The following is a 19,934-nucleotide window of genomic DNA, read 5'->3' on the forward strand; positions in this document are numbered from 1 at the left end:
GATTGACACATACATGCTACTGTATATAAAAGATAACTAATAAGAACCTACTGTATAGCACAGGGAACTCTATTCTGTGCTCTGTAATGACCTATATGGGAATGGAATTTAGAAGAGAGTGGATATATTGGTATATATTGGTTGATTCACTTTCCTGTAGAGCAGAAACTAACACGACATTGTAAATCGACTACACTGAAATTAAAAATTTGAAAAATACTGGTACATTATAGCAAGGATGAAATTTTAGAGTCAACGCTCATATACACATCAGCTAGATTCTACCATTAATATTCTATCCACCCACTTATTACTTTATGCATTTCAACATGAACTGCAGATATTCCCTGTTGATACTTAAGCCAGCATTGAACTAGAGCTCTATATTTTAGTTTTTACATAAAATTTACCTGGAGTGGTGTTTATTATAAGATCTGCTGGGGTTTGACAAATGTCTACACCTGTTTTACCCGTTTTGGTAAAGTAAGAAACACTACCATCACTCACGGGGCTGCCCAGGGCTTTTCCCAGTTGATTTCCACCCCTACCCCGCCAGAGACAATCACTCTCCTGATTTCCTCCCACGAGGTATTAAACTTGCCTGTTCTAGAACTTCATAACACACAGACACACAGCAGGTACGATTTTGTGGAAGGGTTCCTTTACTACGCATAAAACTTCTGAAATTCGTCCAAGTTGATGCACGTATCAGTAGTCTGTTCTTTTTTGTTGTGTAGTGGTATTCAATTGTATGAATCTGCTACAGTGTATCCTATCCATTCATCTGTTGATGGACTTTTGGGTTGTTTCCAGATTTTTAGCTATTACAAATAAAGCTGCTATGAATAATGATGTACAAGTCTTTGTGTAGACACATATTTTCATTTAAGCAAATAACTAGGAGTAGGACTGTTGAGTCAGAAGGAAAAGTACATGTTTGCTTTTAGAAAACAAACTGACATACCGTTTCGTCAAAGTAGTCATACCATTTTACATTCTCACCAGTGATGTGATGTTTGGGAATTGTGAGTTATTCCACAGCCTTGCCATTATTTGGTGTGGTTAATCTTTTCATTCTTAGCTACTCTGGTGGGTATGCATATCTCGTGATTTTAATTTGCATTTTTCTGAAGACAGAAAATGTCGAGGATCTTTTCATGTGCTTATTTGGCTGCTGGCATTCTTATTTTGTGAAGTGTTGTTGAAATATTTTAATTGGGCTCTTTGTCATTTTATTATTGAGTTGCAGAAGTTCTTTATATATTACATATACCAGATTTTGTAAGATATATGTTTTGAAAATATTATCTCCCAGTGTGACTTGTCTATTCATTTTTAATCAGTATCTTCTGATGAGTAGAATATTTTCATTTTTGTGAAGACTAATTTGTCAATTTTTTTCTTCTATGGTTACTGCATTCTCTAACCAATGTTTGAAACCTCTGACCACTCCCAGGTCATGAAGATTTCTATTTTCCTTTACAAGCTTTATAATTTTTGCTTTGTATTAAGGTCTATGATCCATCTCAAGCCAATTTTCATGTATGATGTAAGGTAGGGATCAAGACTCATTTATTTTCCTATATGAGCTTATATCTAATTATGCCAGCACTGTTTCTTGAAAAGACTTTCCATTCTCCATTGGACTGCTTTGACATCTGTGTCAAAAATCAAACGGCCAGTTAAGGGCAGGTCTATTCCTGGGGTATTCTGTTCTACTGATCTATTCTTTTTATTAATGCCAATACCACCCAGCTTTGCTTATCACAGATTTACAGCAAATTTTAAAAGTCAGATAATGTGACTTCAACTTTGTTTTTTTTTCAATTTTTTGGCTGTGTTGGGTCTTCATTGCTTCTTGTGGACTTCCTCTAGTTGCAGCAAGCAGGGGCTACTCTTTGTTGCTGTGCATGGGCTTCTCACTACAGTGACTTCTCTTGTTGTGGAGCAGGGCTCTAGGCGCACGAACTTCAGTAGTTGTGGCACGTGGGTTCAGTAGTTGTAGCTCGTGGGCTCTAGAGCGCAGGCTCAGTAGTTGTGGCACACAGGCTTAGTTGTCCCACGGCATGTGGGATCTTCTCAGACCAGGGATTGAATCCATATTCCCTGCATTGACAGGCGGATTCTTAACCACTACACCACCAGGGAAGTCCTTCAACTTTGTTCTTGTTCAAAGTTATTTTCAATTGTAGAACTCTTATATGTAAATTTTATAAGGAGTTCATACATTTCTACTGATACTACTGCTGTGATTTTTCTTAAATTTGCACTGAATTCATAAATCAATTTAAAGCAAACTGGAACCTTAACAACTTCTGATACATGACCATGGTATCTTCATTTATTGAGATTTTCCTTAATCTCAAAATACTTTCTAATTTCTCTTGTGATTTCTTCCTTGACCCATAAATTATTTAGATGTGTGTTCTTTAATTTTGAAATATTTGTGATCTTCCTAGATACACTTTTTGTTACTAATTTCTAATTTAATTCTGTTGTGGATAGAGAATATACTCTATGTGATTTCACTTTATTTTTACAGAGGCTTGTTTTATGTCTCAGCACACAGTCTCCCTAGGTGAATATGAACCTGAAAAGAACATGCATTCAACTAGGTATAGTGTTCTATACATCAATTAGGTGCAAGTGGTGGATAGTGTTATTCAGATCCTTTTTGTCTTTCATGATTTTTGCTTAGCTGTTCCATCACCTGTTAAAAGTGATGTTAAATTTCTCAACTATGACTGTGGACTTGTCTATTTTTCTCTTTTAACTCCGTCAATTTTTGCTTCATGTATTTTGAAGCTCTTATTAGGTAAACACACACTGTTATGTCTAGTCAATGACTTGACTGTTTTATCATTATGAAAGATCCCTCTTTATAGTGCATGGTGAGAAAACTATAAGACACTGATGAAAGAATCAAAGGTGAACCAAACAGATGGAGAGATACACCATGTTCTTGGTTTGGAAGACTCCTTATTGTGAAAATGACTATACTACCCAAAGCAATTTACAGATTCAATGCAATCCCTATCAAACTACCAATGGCAATTTTTACAGAACTAGAACAAAAAATCTTAATATTTGTATGGAGACACAAAGGACCCCGAATGGCCAAAGCAATCTTGACGGGAAAAAAAAAAAAAAAACGGAGCTGCAGGAATCAGGCTCCCTGACTTCAGACTATACTACAAAGCTAGAGTAATCAAGACAATATGGTACTGGCACAAAAACAGATATATAGATCAATGGAACAGGATAGAAAGCCCAGAGATAAACCCATGACCTTTGGTCACCTCATCTATGACAAGGAAGAGAGGATATGCAATGGAGAAAAGACAGCCTCTTTCAATAAGTGGCACTGGGAAAACCGGACAGCTAATGTAAAAGAATGAAATTAGAACACTCCCAAACTCCATACACAAAAATAAACTCAAAATGGATTAAAAACCTAAATGTAAGACCGGACACTATAAAACTCTTAGAGGAAAACATAGGAAGAATACTCTTTGACATAAATCACAGCAAGATCTTTTTTGACCCACCTCCTAGAGTAATGGAAATAAAAACAAAAATAAATAAATGGGACCTAATGAAACTTAAAAGCTTTTGCACAGCAAAGGAAACTATAAACAAGACAAAAAGACAACCCTCAGAATGGGAGAAAATATTTGCAAACGAATCAACGGACAAAGGATTAATCTCTAAAATATATAAACAGCTCATGCAGCTCAACATTTAAAAAACAAACACCCCAATCAAAAAATGGGCAGAAGACCTAAATAGACATTTCTCCAAAGAAGACATACAGATGGCCAAGAAGCACGTGAAAAGCTACTCAACATCACTAATTATTAGAGAAATGCAAATCAAAACTACCATGAGGTATCACCTCACACGGGTTAGAATGGGCATCATCAGAAAATCTACAAACAACAAATGCTGGAGAGAGTGTGGAGAAAAGGGAACCCTCTTGCACTGCTGATGGGAATGTAATTTGATACAGCCTCTATGGAGAACAGTATGGAGGTTCCTTAAAAAACTAAAAATAGAATTACCATATGACCCAGCAATCCCACGCCTGGGCATATACCCAGAGAAAACCATAATTCAAAAAGACACATGCACCCCAATGTTTATTGCAGCAGCACTATTTACAATAGCCAGGTCATGGAAGTAACCTAAATGCCCATCAACAGACAAATGGATAAAGAAGATGTGGTATATATATATGATGGAATATTACTCAGCCATAAAAAGGAACGAAATTCAGTCATTTGTAGAGACGTGGATGGACCTAGACTGTCATACAGAGTGAAGTAAGCCAGAAAGAGAAAAACAAAAATCATATATTAACACATATATGTGTAATCTAGAAAAATGGTACAGATGAACTGGTTTGCAAGGCAGAAAGAGAGACACAGATGTAGAGAATAAACATATGGACACCAAGGGGGGAAGGCGGTGGGGGGGAGAAGGGGGAGAGATGAATTGGGAGATTGAGACTGACATACATACACTAATATGTATAAAACAGATAACTAATAAGAACCTGCTGTATAAAAAAATTTTAATTTAATTTTTTAAAAAAAGAAATATCCCTCTTTAGCTTTCCTAATTCTGTCTTGAAGTCTGTTTTATTGGAAATTAATGAAGTCACTCCAGCCTTCATAACCTTAGTGTTGGCATGCTATATCTTTTCCTATCCTTTTACTTTTAACCTGTCTTTATAATTAAAGTGTTTCTTAAAGAGAACATATACTCAGGTCCTGCTTTTTCCTTTAAAGTCCATTCTAACTTAGTCCATTACCATTTAATGATGGTCTACCATTTTGTACATTTTTGTTTTTTCCCTTCTATTTTTTTGTTTCTCTATTCCTTTTTCTTTCTTCTTTTTTGCTGCCGTCTTTTAGATTATTTGGATATTTTATCTATTGGCTTCTTAAATATAACTCTTTGCCATGTTTTTAGTGGTTATTCTAAAGATTAAAATATATGTGCTTAATTTATGTATCTGCCAAGTATATATTATGCCAGTGGTCCCCAACCTTTTTGGCACCAGGGACTGGTTTCGTGGAAGACAATTTTTGCATGGACAGGGGGCGGGGGTGGGGGATGGTTTGGGCGGTGATGTGAGCGATGGGGAGCAGCAGATGAAGCTTCGCTCGCTCGCCTGCTGCTCCCCTCCTCCTGTGCAGCCCAGTTCCTAAGACGGGATGGGGACCCCTGTATTATACTATTTCACGTTAGATGCAGTAATGTTGCAATTACATAGGTCCATTTACCACCCCTCCCTGTCCTTTATGCTAGACTTGTCATATTATGACATCAATATAACACAAGATTATGCAGGGTGATGTTATAATTTCTACTTTAAACAGTCATATATATTTTAAAGAAATTAAGTATAAAAAAGTATTTTAAATTTATTCAGATATTTGCCACTTCATTCCTTCCTGAAGGTACAACATTCCATTTGCTATATTTCCCTTCACTGTCTGGAACGCCCGCCCTTTGGCATTTCTTTCCAGCAGATCTTCACTATTACAAATTGTATTAGCATTCTTTTATCTGAAAATGTATTTTGCCTTCTTTGTTGAAGCATATTTTTGCTGGGTACAGAACTCTGGGTTGACAGGGTTTTTTTCCTTTGTGCCCTTTAAAAACATTGTTCCACTCTCTTCTGGTATCCATAATTTCTAAAGAGAAATCCATGAACACTCAAATTATTGTTTCTCTGAATGTAAAGTGTCATTTTCCTCAGATTGCTTTCAGTATGTTCCCTTTATCTTTGGCCTTTAGTGGTTTGTCTAATGATGTAAATAGGTCTATTTTCATCATATTTATCCTCCTTGGGGTTTGCTGAACTTCCTGAACCTGTCAATTTATAATGTCTTTCACCAAATTGGGGGATCATTTAGCCATTATTTCCTCAAATATTTTTTTCTGCCCCATTCTGTCAGGTTCCTGAGGCTCAGCTTATTTTTTTTCAATCTTTTTCTCTCTTCTTCAAATTGGATAATTATTACTGTTCTATTTTCAAGTTCAGAGAAACTGAGAACACGGGGAATATATAATTAAATTTATTATGGCAATCTTTGATGGGTTATTGCAAACTAGACAAAACCTAAAAGAGACATGCCGGTCTAATTTTCAAAGGAAACTGTACTAATGAGAGATGACCTATATACCAGATGAAATTCAAGGAAATACGGAAATTAGTATTGTTGAGCACATATTACTACTATTGACACCAGTATAGTAAGGAACTACACTGGCATTTTCATATATACCATTTAATTTAATCCAGATCACAACTCATTCATACAGGTATTATTGCCCATATTTTAATAGTACAGAGGAACAACCAAGTTAAGTAAGTGGTCTCACTAGTAAGCTCAACAACTTGAACTTAGGACTCCTATTACAGCACTTTCCACCGTACATCTCATTTACAATTTTTCTTAGAAAATCACTAAGAATTAGACATGTCAGCCAGTCCGATTTCTTTTTTTAACACCATTAGTATATACGTAGATGTTAGAAGTATGGGGGATCTAGTATATTAGGATTTCAGCAGCATCTGTTGGAGGTATAGTATTTGGGGCTAAGACTTAAGGCTCTTGAGACAAATCTTTTAAATGCTGCTTCTGCCATTTAACACTTTTTGTGGCTCTGGCCAAGCCATTTAAATTCTCTAAGCAGTAGCTCCCTCATCTCTTAAAATGGAAACTATAACATATGTATCTCATAGGGTTTTGGTAAGGACTGAATAGGAAAAATGCACAGTACCTGCCATGTAGTAAATGCCATATTAATGTTAGGTATTATTACAACATCTCTGTGGACAAAGATGAAATAAATGTAAAATAATCATATAACATAATGAAATACTATAAATAACAAGAAATATTATTAGCCTCATCCTGTTCAATTTTCCAATTTTCTTCTAGAAAAGAAATATTGTAATGGAATCACTAAAGATTTATACAGAACTGTTGGCTCAAAAAGAAATATGCTTATTATTTATAATAGGAAAACACTGGAAATAACAGGAAAGCATTCATAGGAGATTGATTAAATAAATTACGGTCAAACTATATGCACCCAGTGAAAGACATGTTTTCAGCAAACCATTTGATTGAATGAGAAATGCTTATTTCATATACAATATAATCACGATTTTACATATGTGTGTAGGAGGATAAAAGACTAGTATGAAATACAGCAAAAGATTAATATGATCTCTTTTTTTAATGAATTTATTTATTTATCTCTACATTGGGTCTTCATTTTTGCGCATGGGCTTTCTCTAGTTGCAGCGAGCGGGGGCTACTCTTCATGGCAGTGCACGGGCTTCTCATTGCAATGGCTTCTCCTGTTGCGGAGCACAGGCTCCAGGCACGTGGGCTTCAGTAGTTGTGGCACGTGAGCTCAGTAGTTGTGACTCACAGGCTCTAGAGAGCAGGCTCAGTAGTTGTGGCACATAGGCTTAGTTGCTCCGCGGCATGTGGGATCTTCCCGGACCAGGGATTGAACCCATGTCCCCTGCATTGGCAGGCGGATTCTTAACCACTGCACCACCAGGGAAGTCCTAATATGATCTCTTATAGGTGGTGAGGTTATAGATAATTTTCATCTCCTTATTATAAGTTATTATATTTCTAAGTTTTCTATAATGAAAAAGAATTCTTTTATAGTTGAAAAATATTTTGAGAAAAATAAATTTGAGTAGTTTTATGCATCGTGACTGGGTTTCTATCAAGGTTTCTGGTCCTTCAAACCTAAAATTTTGATCTCCACCATGGAGATATAAAGAAATGTTTATTACTGAAGATGCTTAGAAAAAAAATGGCATGGAAATAAGGAAGACCATAATAGCTATCTATAAATATCTTAAACTATCTTAACTAATTAACAAATATCTTAACTATCATCTGGGAGAAATGTAAGTTTTCTCTATCTGGATCCATGGCCAGATTTCCTTTTTGTTTGTAATAAGATGGGTTTAAAAGGACACTTCCTGGGAGACAGCACTATCCTATGATGACTGGAATGAGCTGCCTCAAGTTATAAGAGACCAACACATATTCATTAACTGAAATGAATGGCAGCAATCTGCTCACCATCAGGGTGCTCAGACATACCCGAAGAGGGCCTTCGGGCAGGAAGGAGAGACTGGCCTTTCAGGCACCTCCCAGATCTAAGAGTTTTGTGATACACTCTCTTGGTCTGATTTCGGGCTTAGTTGGTGTCAAATCTTCATTCTATCCCAATTATGACAATAATGGAAAATGTTTTTCTGTTTCGTGGCAGTTTTCCAGGTGCCACAGTAAAAAAGTGAAGCTGCCTATAATCTTACAAGGACCTGGAGGGAGTGCTCCAAGAAGATCTCTAAGGACCTTAAACACTTGGAAGGTACTTATGCTTTACATCAAAAAGAAGAGAAGAGAAGACAAGGCAAGGGAACAGAGGAACAAACAAAACGTGAACTAAGAACTACAGGGGGCATTTTAATTGAGCTTCTAAACAAAAACCAATTTCCTGTAAGACAAGCTCTACATACTACATTCACAAGCCTGGTTGGCAACATCCAGGTTTCTTGTATTACCTCCACAAATAACACAGAATGTCAAAAATCAAATTACATTTCATTTTGTTTAAATTCTAAAACGAGAAGGTGCCGTAACATATTTTCAGAAGTAGGATGGGCACTAAAGATTACAAATTTAAAACTCCAGGAAAGCTGGGAGAAAGCCACAGCTTGTATAAATCCTCCACCTCAGACCCCCCACCGTCGTTCAAGCAAAGGTGGCCCATACTTCCCTTCCAGGGCAGATTCTACACTCTCTCTATTAATGAGCCAAGCAAGCTTTCAAGAAACTTCAAAATCTAAAATGTTGGCCAAGACCTCATCCGGGACAACTACATACCTGTCCAACTCCTCCTCTGCCAGGCCCACCACTGCCGCTCCACCCACTGCACCTCCCCAAGCACACCTAAGGCTTTGGTGAACAGAGGGGCATTCATCACAGCTGAGTTCTTCACTCCATGGTGTCATCTGGCTCTTAGATTCTAGGTGTTTGAAATGGAAGCAATCCCAGCAGAGATTTTTCCTCTCAAATGCTGCCCATCTCTAATTGGAGACACTTGAATAACCACCTGGATGATCACCCCCCCCCCCAAAGACAAAAGCTGCTTAGTTTAACAAGCGTATGGAACCCACCCAGGTTTCTCTGGGTTCCAGAAGGGAACCACAGTTACTCAGTCACCACAATTAGTAGTCTGGAGAAGTCTTGAAATTCTGAATGATGCTGAGTTTTATGAATAATACACATATACTTTGACGTGACACCTAACAACCAAAGAAACATGGTGTAATCCATTTGACTGTACGGTACTCCTACAGAAAGCATAAAGAACTTATCTCATGAGAGATAAACTTAAGTCCCCACTGCCTTAAATCCTTTGGGAATGAGGCAGGGTATAAGAAGACCAACCAGTCAGCCTGCCATTAAGATATAACGCCAGACACAGAGAACAAACGAATGGATACCAGGGGGAAGGGGGGGCAGGGGGATGAATTGGGAGATTGGGATTGACATATATACACTAGTGATACTATGTATAAAATAGATAACTAATGAGAACCTGCTGTATCACACAAGGAACTCTACTCAATGCGCTGTGGTGACCTAAATGGGAAGGAAATCCAAAAAAGAGGGGATATATGTATCCGTATAGCTAATTCACTTTGTTGTACAGTAGGAACTAACTCAACATTGTAAAGCAACTATACTCCAATAAAAATTAAAGAAATAAAAAATAAAGCATATGCCTATTAAGAAAAATAAAAGATATAACTCTCCCCAGTCAGCTGGGCCGTTCTAAGGACTTTGGCCAGTGGTCTTGACACCCATGCCCTGAGGAACCTAGGCTCCCCAGCCCCATTTGCACAGCAGGGTATTTCATTTGAAAGGGGCTTTATTGCTTTGAAAAGAAAATTAAGCCATGGATCTAGTACAACCCTCCCATTTTACAGAGGCCCAGAGAGGTTCAGTGCTCCACCCAACGTCACAAAGCTGGTGCGTCAAAATGACAGAGATAAAGTTACAGTCTAAGTTTCCAGGGTTGTTGACACTGCCACCCTACTGTGTAGTTTCATTTTTAAGTAAATTCTATATACTCATATTATCCAATTTTAAACTGTGAAAACTACATTAGCATCCAGGTGACCTCTGGAAAAAGGTAGGTGCAGACCTCACCATAATTCCTTCCCCTTCTCTTGTTTCCCCTACCCTTCCCACATCTCAAGGAAATACTTCCCTGCCAGGCGATGACTTCATCACTTTCCTTCTCACTAATTTGAATACTCTTGTGGCAGAGCCAAACAAAAAATGAAAATGATGAATGACTCCCTGTGCAATGCAGAAAAAATGTGGTGTTTGGGATCTCAACGTGATGGAATACCCCTCATGCAGAAACAGAACATGCTTCTACCCAAAACAAAAAAAGCAAAAACAAGGGTATTTCAGAGCTTCAAGTACGTCTGGCCAAATGGTAGGTGTGAAAAAGATTTTAAAGGAGCAGATGAACGCAAATCAACCCTCACCTCGAAAACAGGTAAGTGTTTTATTTGAAAGAAAAACAGAAGTTTTTCTAAGTAAATCACAAAGCAAAGTCAGGGGAGAAATGGTAATAGGGGAGCGGGATGCTGAAGAGGGGCAAAGAGATAGCTGCTTGATTGTCTAACACATTTACAGATTTTTACCAAGAGACATTTTTTAACCCAGAGCTCAGCCTCCATCTTCTCACCACATGTATACCAGTGAGCAGGCAGACTTGAATTATCTTGAACACTAAATTCTAATCATATTTAAATTTTTTTCCACATATAAATTAATGTTAATTCATAAACTGAGTTTTTGGGTTTTTTCTGTGTTTAGCAAAGTTTAATTTTTAATTGATATATATTTGAGACATAACACTGTAAAATCAAGGTGTACATGTTAATTTGACACATTTATATATTGTAGTATCACTGCCATTGTAGCAATTATTAGCACCTCTATCATGTTACCTAATTATCATTTCTTTTTAGCGATTGGAATAATTAGGTTCTGGTCTCTTGAAAGTTTAATGATTATAATACAATATTGTTGTCTACATCCACTATACTGTGCGTTAGATCTCTACTCGGTGCAAGTCTATATCCTTAAGAAACATCCACTCTATAGCCCCCCACCCTCCAGCTCCTGGTAACCACCACTTTACTCTCTGTTCTTATGAGTTTGGCTTTTTTAGATTCCACATATAAGTGATATCATACAGTACTTGTATTCCTCTGTCTGACTGACCTCACTTAGCATAATGTCCTCAAGGTCTAGCCATATTGTCATCTAACCAAGTTTTTAAAATGCTGTTTTCTTGTCGTACATTTCTTGCTGCGTTAGAACCTTGGAACATATTCTCAGTCTTCATTTTTGCTATTTCCAAACAGGTGGCCATCAGCAGTCTCCATATGGGAAAAGCACCCATCTTAGTCGGTAGGCAAAGGGGAGATTAAACCAGCACTTGCTGACCACCCACCCAGTCCATGTCAGAAGCTGTTCGACAGGCTTTACACTTCCCTATTCCCTTTGACCCCCGCGACATGAGTGGCACCCCTGAATAGGCATCACAACTGTTTATACATTTTAAGATGAGAAGTCATGAAATTCGTCCAGGCCAGTAGCCAAGGCCTGTGCTGCTGTCAGCAGCCCATGCTGGCCCGCCCAGTGTAAGGCATATTTCTAAGAAGCTCACTCTGGGTACCCCAACGTCATTTAAATGGCCCTGTGGCTAAGAAATAACTCCTTTGCACTCTACAACTGCAGCAGAAAACACCCCACTCATCAGAAGACTCAACTCCCTTCTAAACTATAGTTAATAGTGTTGACTTTCTCCCTAAGATAAATCTAGACTGAGGAAAAGAAACTTGCCTGTCACCATCTTTATTGACTGCCTTTTCTAGCCACAGACCTTGCTTTTACCTTGCATTACCTTTTGTGGTCTTTTATTACTGTTTAACTATAACAGAGACATTTAGACTATATCAAATATAAAATCAAGCACTCCTGCAGAGTAATAAATATCAGAGATGTTTAATGAAATTCAAGAGAATGAAACAATATCAAATCCATGCATTCTGACTGACACAAAGGTTTAGGGCTCTCGAGGAAGATATGGGTAATGCACAAGGCGTACCCATGGGACTGATAATTACATTCGAATTGCTGAAGTTTTGGCTCTTTTGAGCTGACACTTGTTACCTATGAAAATGATAAAGTATTAAGATCTAAATAAAGCGAAAGTTTGGTTAAAAAAAAAGAGAGAACTGGCTGCACATATTTTAAGGGAAACACAGAGACAGTCAACTATGTTTTCTCATCTTTCAAGAAAAGCTGGACTCAAACAAAACACTTTTCCCAAAACAATAACCAGTGATGAGCCATTGTGCTTCTACTATGATGAGAAAAAATTGTCAAAATCTTCAACAAAAGCTCAACCCCAAGAAAACGCACATCACGCTCTTGAGCCAAGCTGACACTGATTTGTTTCACGGGTGCTCACAGCACCGCCATTGCAAGAATGCATTGGTCAAAAAAGGTCAAAAAGAAAAACAGAATCGTATCTAAAGCTTAAATAATAAAGAGAGGTCAATAAATATGAGCTATGCTCTAAGAGCTTTGCAGATGTATTTCAGTACAGCCTCACCCTATCCTGGAGTGGAATGCAGGCTTCTGGAGGGAAGGTCCCACATCTACTGTATCCCCACTGGGTGCCAGGGCCTAGTGCAGAGTCCTGCACATAGCTGGTGCTGAAGAGAAATTAGCAGAGTGACTGAACTTGGAAAGAAAAGAAAATTAAAAAGCTGAGACTATTACCAGCTACTTCATACAGATAAGGAAATGGAAGCTTGAAAGGTTACTGATTTGCCCAAGGTTATTCATGCAGTAAAAGGTGGAACTGGGATTCCAACCCAGGGCAGCAATACTCCATCCTAAGCTCTAAGCCCCTAGGTCAAACCAAGATACTTCATCCTCAGTCATGTGAAATGAGTGAATGTGGGGAACTACGCAGTTTCTACAAATACCTCCCACAATGTATACCCTACCACAGGATCTGTTTTTTACCTAAAAGTCTGGTATACCCTTGAAAGATTAAGACAGTCACCCACCACTGAGAACATGCAAAAGACTGTGCTGGGAGTTTGGAGAATGGTTCCAGGGGAAGGGCTTCCACTGTGTTCCGGACCACAGGAGAACCAGAACGATGGCTGGGTGGCTTCTCCAAGTGCCCCTGAAGGGTTTCATCACTCGCACGGCATCAGCTTGATGGTCACATTCAGTCTCACTCTTCCGTACCGTAAAACTTGGGACCTTTCAGGTTGTTAAACGTTGTTCAACATTGAGAGAAAGAAGGTCCAATTCTAATGAAGATGCTATCTTAATAGAACACACTGTTAACCATCACAAAACGGCAAGCATCATAATGTTTGCCTTACTTAAAAAAAATTAGTTACAAAAATATAAAAATAAACATTCTAGAACACTAAAAAGTAATATGGAGACATTTCAGGAAAATAATAGGCCATTTTATAATTCAATTCCAGGAGCTTGGCATGTGAAAGGTTAACTTATTCAGGTGTTGAATTGAGACCAAAAAAAAGCATTTGATAGAGAACTGGCCAGCATAACTCTTTAGTCATGACCACTAGAGTCAAAGGCTGGAGTTATATTCTAAACCTTAATTTAGAAGTAAGCATTAAAATGAAGGTTTCTTTAAAATTCTCCAATAATTTTCACTTTAAAAGTACCAAATTGGCCTATAAAAAGCTCACACTAATTATTCCAAAGCAATCAACTTCTTAAAACCCCTTTATTTCACAATTAGGCTAACATCCCATTAATTTGGGACACTTACCAATGTATTTATTCTTTGCTCATTACCTATGTGCACATTAAGAGTGCACCAATAACACAATACAGGCATTAATATGTAAAACATCAACAAAAGCCATCTGGAAAGCTAATGAATAATCAAGGGATTTCAAATTAAACTACAGAATTTTCCCTTAGAATCTCTAGGACAACACTGTCAAGTTCAATCTACTCACTCCGCCTCCAGAATCAATTTTTCAAACCTTATGACAGGTCTAATCGCTTCCACCTGTGTCTCCAGCTTGACTCTTGACTGGCATGCTACCAGCCAGGGTGGAAATGTAGACAAAGACCCCTATTAGGATCCGGCTGTTTCTCTACTGTGAGGTCACTCAGCCATTAAATTAGTTCCAGTCCAATTTCTGTCCTCTCAGGCCTCAACTTCTGGGGAGGAGGGTGCGCAGTAGAGCGAGTTAGGGGAGCAGAATCAGAAGGGAAGAAAGGCAGAAAGAGATGTTTGGGACTGACTAGACACGTATGCATAGAGGTGAAAACCTGGGACTGGCCCCAAATTGTGAAACAAAAATACCGTCTTTCTTAAATGATGCTGGCTATTCTCCCCAGTGCAATTTCCCCCTAATATATTTTTAATGACTTTATGGGATTGGTTTCCATTTCTTTCCCTTTGCTTGTAGAAAGTCAACTGTTTCCAAAGCAAGTTTTCCTCAACTAACATGAAGCTAGTTCACAAAACCATTTCAGCCCTCTAAAGGCACTGGAGGCTACTGAGAGCCAGAAAGGCTTGGCGGGGTATAGGATTCTGACTCCAGGATCATTTGATCAAAGGGCCTGGGGTGTGTCTAGCGCCCAGGTCTCACAGTTAAGAAAAGCAAGGCCCAGGAGGGTGAGACTGTCAAGGTTACATAGATAGTTGGTGATAAAGTCTTAAGTTCCAGCATTTCCCTACCAGACTGTGAGCTTTAGGCATTAGGGACAATGCCTGACACAGTAACTGCTCCCAAAACTTCACTGATCAGTCTACTTCTCTCCCAGCATCGTGTTATCTGCTGCGCCTACTTCTCTCTTTCTGCCCGAACTACCAGGCTCAGACCAAGGGTGCAGAGATCTGTATGAACTCACTGTGCACTGGGATCTGCATCTTCCAATGCACTGTGAGGCAAGGACAGTACACTCCCCATCATTCTCTCTCCAGTGCCTAACACAGTGCCTGGCGTACGGCAGGCACTCCGTAAATGCTTATTCCATGTATGATGAAGGCAAACTTAAGCCTGAAAAATCAAAGGACTTAAAACAATGGTTAGAAGATAAACTTCCGTAATAAAGGAATCTAAGTTACTCTTTACAAATAAAAAGTAGCCCATCCGTGGCCAGTTTAGTCGGGACGTACAAGTATGCAAAGGGAATCAGTATAAACAAGTGTGTGTTCATCTGGCTCACCACACACTGTGGCTTCACACGTAAGTCGTTTCCATACCCAACAGAGGCTTGGTGCAAGTCGTCAAAAAAGATACTATCAGGCTTCCCTGGTGGCGCAGTGGTTGAGAGTCCGCCTGCCAATGCAGGGGACGTGGGTTCGTGCCCCGGTCTGGGAAGACCCCACATGCCGCGGAGCGGCTGGGCCCGTGAGCCATGGCCGCTGAGCCTGCGCATCCGGAGCCTGTGCTCCGCAACGGGAGAGGCCACAACAGTGAGAGGCCCGTATACCGAGAAAAAAAAAAGATACTATCAGTCAAATAAAAGACGATTCCACAACTGTCACAATGACTCAGTTACCCTAAACCCAGTGCTCCAAGGTCTAGCTTTCCCCCTTCCCGCCTTCCCCACAGATGAGGGCCAATCATCACTCATCAGGAGATTGAACAAGATGTGCAGCACTCCTGACCAAACCAGGGCAGAGGGGGCACCTGGAGGTGCTTGTCCAGGAGTGACGAGGGATGAGCAGTGGCCCATCCACACCCCCTTGTCTGGAAGGCCCCACCAACAACAGCTCACAGTTTCAAATGGCTTCCTGGGTCTGTAGCTATAGGACTGACCATGGAACACAGTAAAGTTCACTGGTCCAGACAGTGTACTAAACCCATACCCCTGGGTCTCTACCAACCAGCTGAGCTAACTGGTCAGAGGGAAACCTACCAGGAAATAACACAGGAGGAAAAAAAAGAAAGACCGCCTAAGTCAATCAAAACCAGCATTTCATCCAAAAGGTGTTACCCTGACAACAGAGTAGAAAATGCATTTCATGGTCAGAAATATGTGTCAGAAAAAAGGACTGGGATGCGGGATACAGGGTAAAATTACCTCTTCCAACCAGACTTGGTTGGGTGGCACAGCCAAGTCAGACTATCGAGGAAACATCACTCATTCACATGGTTTTCGCTCTTTATTTTTGGAGGAGGAGTCCACAGTACCTTGACGTAATCGGCAAGCAACTCCCGTACTTCCCTCCGCCACTCCTCCCCACCAGAGCTCTTTCCCCTCCACAGAACCACTAATATAGCTTTAAAATTCACAGGGTGGGGCAGGAGGTGATGGTAGTGGTGGTTCACGGCTTCAAGACCAGCGCGCTCCCTCATCCAGAGATCAAATGAAAGCTTTCAGTGCCACCTCAGTGCCACAGGAGTTTAAGCTGGGTTTGTGGTCAAAGAAGAAAATATATCCTCCAGTAATCTGTTAAAAGAAAAATTTCCAAATCCTCCTGGATTTATAATAACACAAGAAAAATACCTGTAATGGCACTGAACAAGCAGTGAAATAAAACCAGAGTTACCTGTCAAATAATTATTTCCACCTATGATTTTAAATTTTGCAAGCATTGGGGCCATCATAATGTATATGCTACCTAAAGGCCTCCTGCTATTTTTTTAGGAGTCCAACACACAGAAAGTACATGCTTGTTTCAAAGACTTCTAAGCGTCCTCTACTACCTACCTCCTCTCCTCCTTGGTAACAGAACCCTAATATCCAGTGGATTCATGGGTGCCAAGCATAAAGACCACAGTTATTTCTCAGCCTTCTTTGTAGGTTAATATGGTCATGTGACTAGGTTCTAGCCCTGGGATAGAAACAAAAATATCATGAGCAACTTCTGAAAGAGTCCATAAAGAATGGGGGTGGGTTTCCCTGGTGGCAAAGTGGTTAAGAATCTGCCTGCCAATGCAGGGGACACGGGTTCGAGCCCTGGTCCGGGAAGATCCCACATGCGGCGGAGCAACTAAGCCCGTGCGCCACAACTACTGAGCCTGTGCTCTAGAGCCCACGAGCCACAACTACTGAGCCTGCGTGCCACAACTACTGAAGCCCGTGCCTAGAGCCCGTGCTCCACAACAAGAGAAGCCACTGCAGTGAGAAGCCAGCGCTCCACAACGAAGAGTAGCCTGCGCTGGCCACAACTAGAGAAAGCCCATGTGCAGCAACGAAGACCCAATGTGGCCAAAAATAAATAAATTTTTAAAAAATATTAAAAAAAAAAAGAATGGGGGCACACGCTACTATCCCCTCTCCTTCTGCTTACCGGCTACAATGAGAGGGAATATAAATGAGTGGGTCGCCTCTTGGACCACTTGCTGAGGGTGACAGAGCAACTCAACGGGTCCTGGACACTGTGAGCCACACTCGGCCCTAGGCTGTCCATCTCAGTCCATCTCATATACAGTAAAAAACTTCAATCCTATTTAAGCCACTTTAATTGGGGGGGATCACTGTCTCACACAGCTGAACCTAACCCCAACTGACCTAGAAATTGGTACCTGGATGGGATGTGCTAGGGCTTAGATCTTGTGCTCATCACAAGAAACAGGCCTAACAATGCAGAGGGGATCTGGGCGGGGGCAGCTGGCAAGGACATGGGTCTCACAGGTTCACCGCTAATGAACACTGTCATGCAGCAGCAAAGCATTCAATCGAGGCCTGGCCTTTGGTAGCTTGGGAGGTAGAGCACACGTCTGTTAGAAGCTGTATCATTATAGGGAAAAGCTCTGAAAATAAAATGTCAGTGTTTGTCAGAAACAGGAACAATTCCACATACAATAAATGCTGTTACCTAGCATTCTACACACTGGTGTGATGTATGAAATTAGTCGATACATATAAAGTACACAAAAGCAGTGTATGGAAGATAAAAGCTTTTAATACCTATTAACTACTATTATTGTTGTTATAACCACAACAATATACTGTTTCCATAAGAGTAGCTCATTTATAGGATCAAATATAACGTTAGCTGTAGAAATGTCTTCACTCTTCCTCTTAGAAAGTAATAATCAATATGTTTCATTTACCTATCTCATGACCCCTTTGTGGATAATTCTGGGAGCTTTTTGACACCAAGGTGACCTCTTCAAGTTCCTTGTAAAAAAGGCTACAGCCGCCCAGGAACCTCTCACCAGCCTCGCTGACTCAGTAGGCTGCAGTGAGTACCTTTCTCTTAGTGTTAGGAAGGAACCCACATGTGCAGTGGAAGAGGACATCTATGATAAGTCATGGTGAAAGGCAACTGCTTATTCAACATCTGCTCTGTGCGAAGCAGAGCTTCATCAGTAATCATCAAAGCCATTTTACCATCCACACTCTGGAGACTAGACAAGAAAAGAAACAAAGATTCCTAAATGCTCTTTGGAAAAGCTGAAATGTTTCTCTTTTGTAAAAATAACAAGCTTTAACCCTACAGGAGTTTCCCGACTCCACTATTGTCGAGCTCAAGCACACTTTTACAGACCCAAGTTGCTTAAGGTGGAATTTTCATTTTTCAAAAAAAGTTCAATATCAAAACTGAACTTACAGATATTCAAGCGTAATAAAACTTATTTACACGGCATTTCTTTTCCATCCTACAACACAGCCTCACCAGGGTATAAGGAAACCCAACCATATGATTACACAGGAGCCTCGGTCTACCCACCCTAGCAAGGCACTCACAGCCCTCTTGGTAATACACTGCCCAAACTCAACAGCGATAATCTCAAAGTTTCAAGATTTCCCCAACACAAAATATTCTTCACTGTTGTCCACAAAAACAGCCAAAATGGTCTGGAAGTGCCAACGTTTTTCCATCTGAATTTCACCCCCCAAAACCTTTTGTTAAATACTGTGTCTCATTTTTGATTTGGAAAATATGATTATAATGGGTCACCTTTTTGATATAATATAGTTCACTGCAGTAACAAATGATTATCACAGAATTTGTACAAGCAAGTAATAACTGCTCCATACAAATACAGGTGTTTTCTTCTCTACAGGGATTCAAGGGATTGGCAGGGGGAGGGGAGTAGAGGCAGGAGAGGATGGGAACACTGAAAAAAAAAAAAAAGTACCTATGACAACATGAAACAACTCGGGCAACAAGAACTGTTCATTACCATTGCTCACATTCCCCTTCTTACTTCACCTCCTCACTCTGCTAATTCCCCCATAATATTAATGCTTTTGCTACATCCTATACGTACACTAAAATTGCCATTTCCATGACTGTGAGTATGACAGTCATGAAATCCTAAAATGATCTCATCAGTTTATATCAACATACTAGCAAATCCAGAAATTATTGTTAAGAAGAAAAGCCAAAATACTTCCACACGTTCCATATGTTGAACTACGTATCTGTCTAATTGTGCAGTCCCGCAGGTGAAAGTGTCTAGAAACTAAATGGGGGGCTGGGGGGTGGAGTCTTACATTCCTTAAATATTAGTCCCATGTTGAAGGAAGATGCTTTTCTTAGTCACTCCCTCTATAACCCTCCTTTTTAAACTATCTATCTCAACATAAGAGTATTACCTAATACTGACTAATTTGGAGTTTAAAAATTCCTTTCATCTGTTTTCCATTTTTAAACCTTTAATCAAAGTCCATGAAACAGAAGGAATAAAAAGGAAAAGTTGCAATAAGAGTAAACCTTGAACATCCAAATGGGATTACAGAGTGCTTTAAAAATGCATTGGATAGGAACATACCAAAACAGGTTTTCAAAGTACAAAGCTCTAATTTATTTAATTT

At 39.7% G+C, this 19,934-nt stretch overlaps 1 protein-coding gene across 1 annotated transcript in view; it reads right to left on the bottom strand.

Moving 5' to 3' along the window:
* HLCS (holocarboxylase synthetase) overlaps window positions 1-19,934 on the bottom strand; it is a gene marked incomplete at its 5' end in the record, with an annotated part of 207,420 nt that overhangs the window by 120,172 nt on the left and 67,314 nt on the right. The window lies entirely within an intron of this gene.

The sequence above is a fragment of the Grampus griseus genome (assembly GCF_964374135.1).
Source record: "Grampus griseus genome assembly, chromosome: 5".
NCBI classification, from domain to species: Eukaryota; Metazoa; Chordata; class Mammalia; order Artiodactyla; family Delphinidae; genus Grampus; species Grampus griseus.